The sequence below is a fragment of the Elephantulus edwardii genome, unplaced genomic scaffold (genome assembly GCF_000299155.1).
Source record: "Elephantulus edwardii isolate Elephantulus edwardi_28Jun2011 unplaced genomic scaffold, EleEdw1.0 scaffold00128, whole genome shotgun sequence".
Classification (NCBI taxonomy): Eukaryota; Metazoa; Chordata; class Mammalia; order Macroscelidea; family Macroscelididae; genus Elephantulus; species Elephantulus edwardii.
In genome coordinates this window covers 8,008,153-8,019,738 of record NW_006399878.1, presented here as the reverse complement: position 1 = coordinate 8,019,738, position 11,586 = coordinate 8,008,153, and the positions used below count along the sequence as shown (strand labels likewise).

General features: G+C 40.0%; 1 protein-coding gene and 1 pseudogene across 1 annotated transcript in view; one reads left to right on the top strand and one right to left on the bottom strand.

Annotated features, from left to right (window-relative positions):
- SGCZ (sarcoglycan, zeta) overlaps positions 1–11,586 on the bottom strand; it is a 755,475-nt gene that overhangs the window by 327,974 nt on the left and 415,915 nt on the right. The gene's annotated exons all lie outside the window — the stretch shown is intronic.
- LOC102859058 lies at positions 564–2,428 on the top strand (annotated as a pseudogene).

Sequence of the window (11,586 nt, the reverse complement as noted above, 5' to 3'; positions counted from 1 at the left end):
TTTTACAGAGAATATGTCAAACCTCTCTTCAATATGGAGGATATGATTTGTTTAGTGAAGGACCCTCGGCCCCAGCACAAGTACAACAAACTTTACACAGTAGACTACTTAAGCAATATGGTTGGAGGGAGAAAAACTCTGTATAACAACCAGCCTATTGACTTCTTGAAAACAATGGTTGCTGCCTCCATCAAAGATGGAGAGGCTGTGTGGTTTGGCTGTGACGTTGGAAAACACTTCAATGGCAAGCTGGGCCTCAGTGACATGAATGTTTATGATCATGAATTGGTGTTTGGTGTCTCCTTGAAGAACATGAGCAAAGCTGAGAGGTTGACATTTGGTGAGTCACTGATGACCCACGCCATGACCTTCACTGCTTTCTCAGAAAAGGATGATGAAGATGGAGCATTTGTGAAATGGAGAGTGGAGAATTCATGGGGTGAAGACCATGGCCACAAAGAGCTCTCCATCCCATCTCTATAAAGCTCTGAGGAATCCCAGGACCAACAACCGAAGTCAGGCCTTTGGCAGATGGGCACCGGTATCCTTAACTAACCCGCAGGATGGAGACCACACCCTTAAACTCTCCGAAGGAGCCATCAGCGGGTGAGGATAGAGAAGACTGTCAAGGCAATGGAGTCCTACAGAAAGGGGTCCCTGCCTCGGGCCAGAAAGCTGAGCCCAACCAGATCTCCAACGGGTACTCAGCAGTTCCGAGCCCACAGGAGATGACACCTAGCACTGTGCCCCAGCAGGTACCACAACCTTAGCCACAGAGGTTCATCAAGGGGAACGGGAGACCTGGGGCAAAAAAGTGGATTTCTTCCTCTCTGTCATTGGCTACGCTGTGGACCTGGGCAATGTCTGGTGCTTTCCCTACATATGCTACCAGAATGGAGGAGGGGCGTTCCTCCTTCCCTACACCATCATGGCCATTTTTGGAGGGATCCCGCTCTTCTACATGGAGCTTACGCTGGGCCAGTACCACAGAAATGGATGCATTTCAATATGGAGGAAGATCTGCCCAATATTCAAGGGAATTGGTTATGCCATCTGCATCATTGCTTTCTACATCGTCTCCTACTACAACACCATCATGGCCTGGGCACTGTACTACCTCATCTCCTCCTTCACGGACAAGCTGCCCTGGACCAGCTGCGAGAACCCCTGGAACACCGGCAACTGCACCAACTACTTCTCTGAGGACAATGTCACCTGGACGCTCCACTCCACGTCCCCAGTGGAAGAGTTTTACACACACCATGTCCTACAGCTCCACCGGTCACAGGGACTCCAGGACCTGGGGGGCATCAGCTGGCAGCTTGCCCTCTGCATCATGCTGGTCTTCACTGTCGTCTACTTCAGCATCTGGAAAGGTGTCAAAACATCTGAAAAGGTGGTGTGGGTGACAGCTACTTTCCCTTACATCATCCTCTCCATCCTGCTGGTGAGGGGGGCCACCCTCCCTGGAGCCTGGAGGGGTGTCCTCTTTTACCTGAAACCCAACTAGCAGAAACTCCTGGAGACAGGGGTGTGGGTGGATGCCGCGGCTCAGATCTTCTTTTCTCTTGGTCCTGGCTTTGGAGTTCTGTTGGCTTTTGCCAGCTACAACAAGTTCAACAACAACTGTTACCAAGATGCCCTGGTGACCAGTGTGGTGAACTGCATGACGAGCTTTGTTTCGGGATTTGTCATCTTCACGGTGCTTGGATATATGGCCGAGATGAGGAACGAAGACGTGTCTGAAGTGGCCAAAGATGCAGGCCCCAGCTTCCTCTTCATCACATATGCAGAAGCCATAGCCAACATGCCAGCATCCACGTTCTTCGCCATCATCTTCTTCCTGATGTTAATCACCTTGGGCTTGGATAGTACGTTCGCAGGTTTGGAGGGGGTGATCACAGCTGTGCTGGATGAGTTCTGGGCCAAGTGTCGGGAGTGGTGTGTGCTGGGGGTGGTTACCACTTGCTTCTTTGGATCTCTGGTCACCCTGACTTTTGGAGGGGCCTACGTGGTGAAGCTGCTGGAGGAATATGCGACGGGGCCTGCGGTCCTCACGGTCGTACTGATTGAAGCAGTCGCTGTGTCATCACTCAGTTCTGCAGTGACGTGAAGGAAATGCTTGGCTTCAGCCCTCGATGGTTTTGGAGGATCTGCTGGGTAGCCATCAGCCCTCTGTTTCTCGTGTTCATCATTTGCAGTTTTTTGATGAGTCCCCCCAGAGCTACGACTTTTCCAATATAATTACCCCCACTGGAGTGTCATCTTAGGTTACTGCATAGGAACCTCGTCATTCATCTGCATTCCTGCATATATCATTTATCGATTGATCACCACTTCAGGGTCCTTTAAGGAGCGCATTATTAAAAGTATCACTCCAGAAACGCCAACAGAGATTCCCTGTGGCATCCGTTTGAATGCTGTGTGAAAACACACTTCATTGAGAGGAAGATGGCTCCCCACCAGCCTCTCCCCCTTACATCTGACCTTGTCACACCTCGACTTCTCCCCTCAAAGTGAATGAGTTTCCAGCTAAGCCTGACAACGGAAGGGTCTCCTTTACAGAGACGTAGCCCCCAAAGACCCCGGGGCCCAGACTCCTAACGGCTTCCAGCCTCTTCTTTCCATGAAATCTTCTGGCCGTGTTGCCACGTTGGACTCTATCTGTGATGCAGCAGAACAGGCTCATTTTGGCTCTGTCACGGGGTGTGTGAGAGGTGATGACAAGCGCCCTGCCATCTGTTAGGTTTAGGAGTAGAGTCAAGTTTGTACTGTAAACGTCTCCTGTATCGTTCTCTGTGATCCTCGGTGTGTGACATCTGTTTGCTTGTAGAGGTTTCAGTGCTTGTGAATGCACAGCTGACACAGGAGAAAACGGGTGTCGAGTGCTCGCCATGTCTTCTCTGACAGCATGGAATTCTCTAGAGTGTTCCAGAACCCTCTTCAACATGTGCTGCTGTGGAGTCAGGAATGAATGATAGAAGCAGCTAAACTGAAAAATATGTGTATGTGTGAACTTGCGTGTCTGTGTATGCTGCTGTCTCAATGTATTCTTCTCTCTATTCTGGTTCTATGGGCCCATCAAAAATAATGTGATTGCCTGTGATTTTTTTAAAGTATTAACAAATGCCACACACTGAAAAAAAAAAAGCAATATACATGGTTAACCCAATCTCGATACAGATACCAAATTCCTTTTTCAAGGAGATTGAAGGGAAACTGTCAAGTTTATTTGGCCAGGAAAGATATCCCAAATAAGTGAAGCACTTGTGAAAAACAAAAATGACATGGGACTCATAGCACTCTCTGACCTCAAAATCTACTACACAGTGGTAGTAACCAAAACAGCATGGTACTGGTACAATGACAGGCCCATAGACCAATGGAACAGAATTGAGAACCCAGAAATGGATCCAGCTATCTATGGTCAACTGATATTAAACAAGAAAATAAAGACTATTAAATGGAAAATGACAATCTCTTCAATAAATTGTACTGGCAAAACTGGACTGCTACCTGCAATATGATGAAATTGGATCCATATCTCGCACCAGACTAAAAAAATCAACTCAAGGTGGATTAGAGACCTGAGAGTATAACCCAAAATCATAAAGTTTCTCAGAGACAAATTGTTATCAAGCACAGGTGGTCTAGTATATGATATAAAGATACTGCCAAATACAACCAGAAATGCTCAGTCTGAAAAGGATAAAATGATGAACGGGACCTTCTAAATATTAAATTCCTGTGTGCATCAAAATCTTTTTAAAATAGAATGAAAATATATTGATGTGGGGTGGGGAAATCAACAACATTTGGCACTCCCATTTCAGACAAGAGTCTCATATAAACAATTTACATAATTCTACAAGGTCTCCATAAACAGAAGATTGATAATTTAAATACAAAATGGGCAAAAGACATGAAAGATTCAGAGGAAGATATTCAGATAACCAAAAGACAAATGAAGAAATGCTCAAAATCACTTGTAATAAGAGAGATGAAAATCAAAACCACAATGATATTGCATGTCATTCCAGTAGTAGTGGCAAAATTTAACAGGACAGCAAGTAATAAATGTGGTGAGATAGGAACTCTTATACACTGTTGGTAGGTTTGTAAAATGGTACAATCACTCTGGACGGCAGTTTGCTATTTCTTTAGAAATCTCAACATAAAAATTCCAAATGACCCAGCTATTCCACTTCTTATACCCCAAGAGTATAAGAGCTGAGGCACAAATGGAGACTTGGATATCAATGCTCATAGTAGTGTTATTCACCATTGCAAGAACATGGAAATAGCCCAGATGTCCAACCACAATAGGATGGATTTAGAAACTATGGTAAGTTCATACAATGAAATACACAGGAACAATGATTTTGTAAATCACTACCTGGGCTGCAATCCCAAAGGCACACAATTTGAGACCACTAACTGCTCCATGGGAGAAGGATGGACAATCTCTTCCCATGTGATTAACTGCCTCTGTAAACCCACAGGAGGATCAGCTATGGGTTGGTTCAGACTAGACAGTACACACCAACAACAACATACCATGGACTGTTTGAGAATGGAACAAATCTACCTATGAGGAATTACAATTAGAGCGTTCCTTTGAAATGAGAGTGGAAAGTCATCATTTCCTGGTATATATGTGCTTCAGGAGGGACCTGTCACTGAAGTATGACATAATGCTTGGTAAAGGAGCTCAGGGAAAAAGAAGAATAACCTTAGTAGTTGGATACATAAAATGGATGCAAAACAGGCGTCATCTATAACAAAGGCATGAACCTGGGCAGTATTTTATTCTATTGTATAGAGCAGTAGGTATAAGCCAGAACTGACTCATCGAAAAATACCTAGGTGAATTCTTCAGTATACCATCAGTATACTAAAGCATTGCTACTTCATGAATAGGGGGGAAAATTCTAGTCATGTATAAACAAACAAAAAACTCTCTAAAAAAACCATTTGTAAAACTTTTATGCCATTCACTCAGTATGTGCTGTTGTTGCTGTTAAGAGCTGTCAAACCAAGTAGGAATCATAGCAAAACTATTCACACCAGATCTGAACCCTGTACTATCCTGTGTCATCCTCAATATATGATATAATTAAAAATTATAAATCTCATCTTCAAATTCTGTTTTGTCCCACTTAGTCAGAACCAACTCAATGCTGACCTTCTGGCGGGTTTTCTGAGGCTGGTAATTGCAAGAAAGAAAGAGACTGTCCATTCTTCTCCCATGGAGCAGCAGGTGAAGTCCAAATACACTCAGGGCTGCTTTTTACTGCTAGGTCACCAGAGCCCTCTAAACTCATCATAATATATATTAAAAACGCTAACTATTTACTAAAGAGTAATCAAGCTAATACTAGAAGGAATAATATTTTATTTTCTTGTTATTTGAACAAGTAGCAAAATTTAAACCTTTTGTTCACCCTTCCAAAGCACAATGTTTTCTTTACTCCAGTTCCCAGACACCAGACTCTCATTTCTTTCCAATTCACTTTCCCTTCTATCTTGGTCCTTTTGGTAGTTCTTTCACCTCTGCCCAAACTCTTCACTTGTGCAGTGTTCTACAAGTCAGTCAGTTGACCCTTTTCTTTTCCTCTATGTCCTTTACATCCTTCCTCTTCTCACCTAAACTCACAGATTTGCTACTCTCCCTCAAACTGGTTAATGGCAACTTTTCAGACAAAAATATCTTGACCTCACCTTACTTCTTTCACAAACTGTATCTAATTTGACAGTGCACCTTTAAAATTTACTATCTAAATATATAGCACTTAATAATAACAATAAACACAGTATGGTTGGATTAAATGAGCTAAACTGTGAAAATGTGTATGATAAAGCATGGCTTCTAATAAAATATAACAGGCGTACTATTTCTTTGATTGGGCCCTAAAATTTTATGTCGATATCAATAACCACCACACCTACGAATATTGTTGGCAATTTGATTCCAATTCTTAGAAATTTCATTAATCGTTAGTGTATATTGTTAGGTCTTTCACTCTCGGAACTTTAAAGTGGGTTTGAATACCAATTTCTTGGTTACCAACTGAGTGCTTCAAAATTAAGGCTAGAATTACTTTCTTTGGCAGATAACCGAACTAAGCTGATCATTAACTTCATTTACAGAAGAAAATATATAGTCAGCAAACATATCTTAAAAAATGTTTGCCAAAACTTGTTTACATAGTTTTCAAAACATTTCTTAAACCTAATGCTTATTCTTAACACAAATGAATAACAAGCTCAGAAATAAGGCTGTGTAAATTAAGAATATAGAGTATGAGAAATGTTATATTAAAAATTCAATGGGAAAATAGCCTAGCCAAACATTGACATTAGACAGTGACCTAAGCTCCTCTCCAATTAGTTAAAACATCAGACAAATAAATTTTTAAATAAATAGACTTTGTCTTGACCCAACTAATAGATTATTTTTGTATAGCTTAAAGAATTGAAGAGCTCAAGTGGTTTAGTGGTAAGGATTTACCCTCCTAACTCTAAGGCAGATGGTTTGAATCCAGCTACTTTGCAGGACAGAGATGTGCTATTCCCTATTGTGCAATTTACAGTCTTAGGAAAGCCACTGGAGGATCAACTATGAATTAGTTCTGACTCTACATCAACAACATCGTAAAGAGTACTCTTTACTCTACTTTCACCTATATATCTAGAATGAAGTAAAATAAGTTAGCATATTCCTAAGAACTCTAATTCAAATAAAACCATTTTAGATAGATCAATAAATAGGGGTAAGGAGTCACAAAACGTTTTAGCTAACATTGAGGAAAATTGGAATCTCAGACCACTTGATCATACTTACATGACACCTATACTTGGACCAAGAAACAGTCCTCAGAACAGAGCAAAGAAACACTGAATGGTTCAAAATCAGGAAAGGAGTGTGTCAGGGATACATCCTGTCAATCTGTATGCAGAACAGATCATTTGGGAAGTATGGCTTTATCAGGAGGAGTGTGGTATCAGGATTGGAGGAAGACCCATTAACTGCCTGCAATATGCAGATGACACAACCTTGTTTGGTGAAACTGAAGAAAACTTAAAGCCCTTGCTACAAATGGTCAAGGACTATAGTCTTCAATATGGACTGAAGTTTAACATCAAGAAGGCATGAAGAAATGTTCAAAATCCCTAACTCTACGAGAGATGCAAATCAAAATAACTATGATATACCATCTCACCCCAGTAAGAATAGCAAAATTTAACAGAATAGCAAACATAAAATGCTGGCGAGGTTGTGGAGAAACCGGAATCCTTATTCACTGTTGGTGGGAGTATAAAATGATGCAGCTACTATGGAAGGAAGTATGTTGTTTTCTCACAAAGTTCCAAACAGAAATACCATTGGACCCAGAAATTCTACTACTTGGAATATACCCCAAAGAAACCACAACAGCCACCCAAACAGATATATAAACACCCATGTTGTGCTCGCTTTGGCAGCACATATACTAAAATTGGAACGATACAGAGAAGATCAGCAAGAAGTGTTCAAAAAAAAAAAAAAACAACAACAAAACACCCATGTTTATCGTGGCTTTGTTCACAATAGCAAATAGTTGAAAACAACCTAAGTATCCATCAACAAACGAATGGATAGAGAAGCTGTGTTATATTCAAACAATGGAATACTACACTGCATTGAAAAACAAGGAACTCAGCGAGCTCTGGTGGCCTAGTGGCAAGAAGCTGCATTGCAATCCCAGAGGTGCGCAGTTCAAATCCGTCAGGTGCTCTGCTGGAGAAGGAGAAACAATATCCTCCTGTACCAGTCTGATTCGATTTAACGGTACACAAACACACACACACACACACAAATAAAAAAAGAACAACAAGGAACTCATGAAATATTATTCAAAATGGATGACCCTGGAGAACATTATGCTGAGTGAAATTTCTCAGTCACAAAAGGACAAATACTGCACAGTGCCACTGTTGCAAAATGGGACTGACATCAGGGTTGAGGTGAGACTGAGAAAGGGAGATAAATAATGTATACTGCATTGAAATAGATGAGGGAGAAAACTGTTTAATAGGGATATATGATTAGGTATTATTATCAAGACATGAGTCCAGAATGAAGATTGGATAGTGGAGTGGACTTTAGGGGAGGGATTGTATAACAATGAAAGAATTTTTCTTTCATTTTTCATAAAGAAGAACAAACTGGAGGGGAGGGATGGACACGGAGAAGAAGTTCAACAATGAATGAATGAATGGAAATCCAAAATCTCTGTGAATATTCATTAAAATTAATAATAATAAAAATAAAAAAGATTTTTAAAAAAGAAGGCAAAGATTCTCACCACTGCGCCAATTAGCAGCACAATATTAGATGGAGAAGAGATTGAGTTTGTTAGCAATTAGAGCTTGCTCCGATCCACAATCAACACTCTTAAAACAAGCAGTCAGGAAATCAAAAGGTGAATGCATTGGGAAAATCTGCTGTCATGGAACTCCCCAGAGTACTAAAAAGCAAGGATGTCAGTCTAGATACAAAGGTGTGTCTAATCCAGGCCATGGTTTTCTCATTTACTTCTTATGCTTCAGAAGTTAAACAATGACTAAGGATGACAGAAGAATAGATGCCTTCGAGTTGTGGTGCTGGAGAAGAATCTTGAATCTGCCAAGAAAACAAATTGGTCTTAGAAAGGGTGAAACCAACTTTCTCAGGAGGCTATGATTTTGAAGTTCTGCCTCACTTTGGGCACGTGGCTAGGAGAGATTGGTCGTTGGAGAAGGACATCATGCTCGGAAGGGTGGATGAACAGCACAGCAGAGGGAGACCTCGGATAATACGGATTGATATAGTAACTGGGGCAATGGGGGTTGGTGTGTCAGAATTAGTGAGATTGGCTCAGGACAGGGAAGGGTTCAGAGCTGTTACATCACAGAGGACTAAATGGCACATAACATACCATGACAGGTTTAGAAGCAGAAGTGGCATCCACTTCTTAAATAATCTGCCTCTGGACTTTTATCTAAGTCGATAGTTGTAGAATGGCTTCAGGTCTTTTGTTCATAGGGTTGCTATGAGTAGTGCGCAACTCAAAGGCAATCAATAACAACAAAAATACTGGGAGCAAATACTAAGAATAAAATAATATATGACTATATGTTGTTGTTAAGTGCCGTCGAGTCGCAGGCGACTCATAGTGACCCTATGAAGGAGAGTCCTCGATGCTTGGGTGCCTTTCATCCTCTCTCCAGGTTCATAGGGTTTCCGGAGGCAAGCTATTATGGAAGTGGATGTCAGTCCTCTTTCCAAGCTTGTTTTAATTGGGAAGCTCCACCCCACTCTCTGTCTGCACTGGTTAGCCAACCATTAATGCATTTGACACATAAGTGTCACAGTGCTCAGCCTCACAGCAACCACAAGAGACCTCTGTATGGCAACTTGTACACCAGTGCTATATGACCTACAGGAATGAGAATACATACAATTGGGAAAAAATCTACAAAGAAATGAATCTCATGTCCAAAAACTTAAAATTATTCATGCATGGCTGATAGAATAACACTTCAGACAAGAGAGAACATTTTCAGCCAATCACTCCCTTCTTACAATCAGTCTCTACAAAAACAAAAAATAGCTAAACAATAATTATTCTTCTCATTTTGAAACTGACCTGGAAACCATGAAACTAAGTAAAAGAAGTTCTTGAGTTTTAGAACTTAAAAGCAATTCCATTTCCATAGTACTAATGATAAAATATTAAGGATAATAACGAGAATAAATATCTGCCATTGTATATAACTCAGATTAAGGGGGAAAAATCCATAGTAAGAGTTCTTTCTAAACAGGGGAACATTAACATGAATTTTATAAAGATAAATTATGACAATGTTGAAGAAAAACGATTATCCAACATACAGAAGAAACTGTGCTGATAATCTCAAAGGCATGCGACCAAATTCACCAGCTGCTCTGTGGGAGAAGGATGAGCAGTCTATTATCATGTGATTTATTGCCCCTGAAAGCCAGCTGGAGGATCAGCTATGGGCCAGCTCTGCCTTGATGGCACACAACAATTACATAAAGATATCAGAAAATGGTACTGAGTGATATTAAGTATTCAAATAAACATTATTCTGAGATGACAAACAAAGTGAACAGGCCAAAAACATACCAAACATCCAAGAACCACATTCATATCATTAACAAGAGAATACTCTTAGGTTGCCTTCAGATTTTTATTTTATACTCAGTTCTAGAATTTAATAAAACAATACCTTTATATATCAGAAGAAAACAATGGGTGGCTAATAATTATTCAAAAAAACCATAAAAGCAATGAACAGGTAGTAAGAGTGAACTATTTAGAAGATTAAAAAATAAACAAACTACAGTTGATTAACGATGCAATACAATTACCGAAATAATGTTTTGGAAAAAAGCACTCAGGAATGGTGAGTCAAGAATAAAAAGAATTGGTGATTACTAAAGCCATCTATATGGAGATTGAAGTCAAAGGACTGAAGCAATTAAATTTGCATAATAGAATGTAAATATTGTGAACTCTGACAAAGTTAAAAATATATAATTATCTAAAAACTTAAAATGGAAAGGAGAGAGGACAAATTGGAGAAGAGATAATCACTTTAAATTGCGCTGCAGGTAGGTAATGAATACTGTCTGAAATTAAAACCTAAAGTTAATGTATACAGATTCTTAACAGCAATCACATTTTCCTTCTTTTTTAATTATAAGGAAAAAAAATAACAAATATTCCTGTGATGAAAAACAGTGAGCTCAGTAATTCCTTCAATTTTACCTCAGATGATTTTCATTTCTCTTAAAAGATTTGTAATGCAATGATTATAAATATTATCTATATATTTGTCCTCATTTATCCTTTTAATTTTTTTTAACTAAAACAAATTTTTAACTCTCTGTATAAGATTATGTCTAAAATGTTCTCTGTAATTATGTGTTCAGTTGTTTGGTGTTATTTTTTTTTTCTGAGTATTGAGAGTATCTGTTTTTTCTGTAATCTGCTTGTCTGTCAGATACTTCTCTAAATCTGAGAGAGTTCAGATTAAGACAGACTAGGAAGAAGGATTGGCCACCCACTTCTGAAATAGCATGCCTCTGAAAGCCCTATGTATAAACATAGACTAACAGGGCACAGAGGCAGAGTTTTTGACTGGAGCAGTGGGTGTGTCGAGACAGTGAGATTGGCACAGGTCAGAGCAGGGCTTAGTACTGTTGATTATAGGGTCTCTATGAGTCGCAGGTGATTCGACAGCACATAATAACAACAACAACATTGAGAATAAGAGCTGAATTCCTAATGGTAAGCAAGAATTGAATTAGCTTCATCCTTTGATGCCAATGCAAGGACTGACCAAGATGGAGGAGTAAGGGTTTATTCACAGTTTTGCTTATTTAAGAATCCTACATGCTTTGCTGCCTGGGACGTGCTCACTAAGTTGTATCAAGAAATCCGGAGAACAACCACTTGGCCAACTGACTGGAAGAGATCTATATTTGTTCCCATTCCAAAGAAAGGTGACCCAACAGAGTGTGGAAACTATAGAACA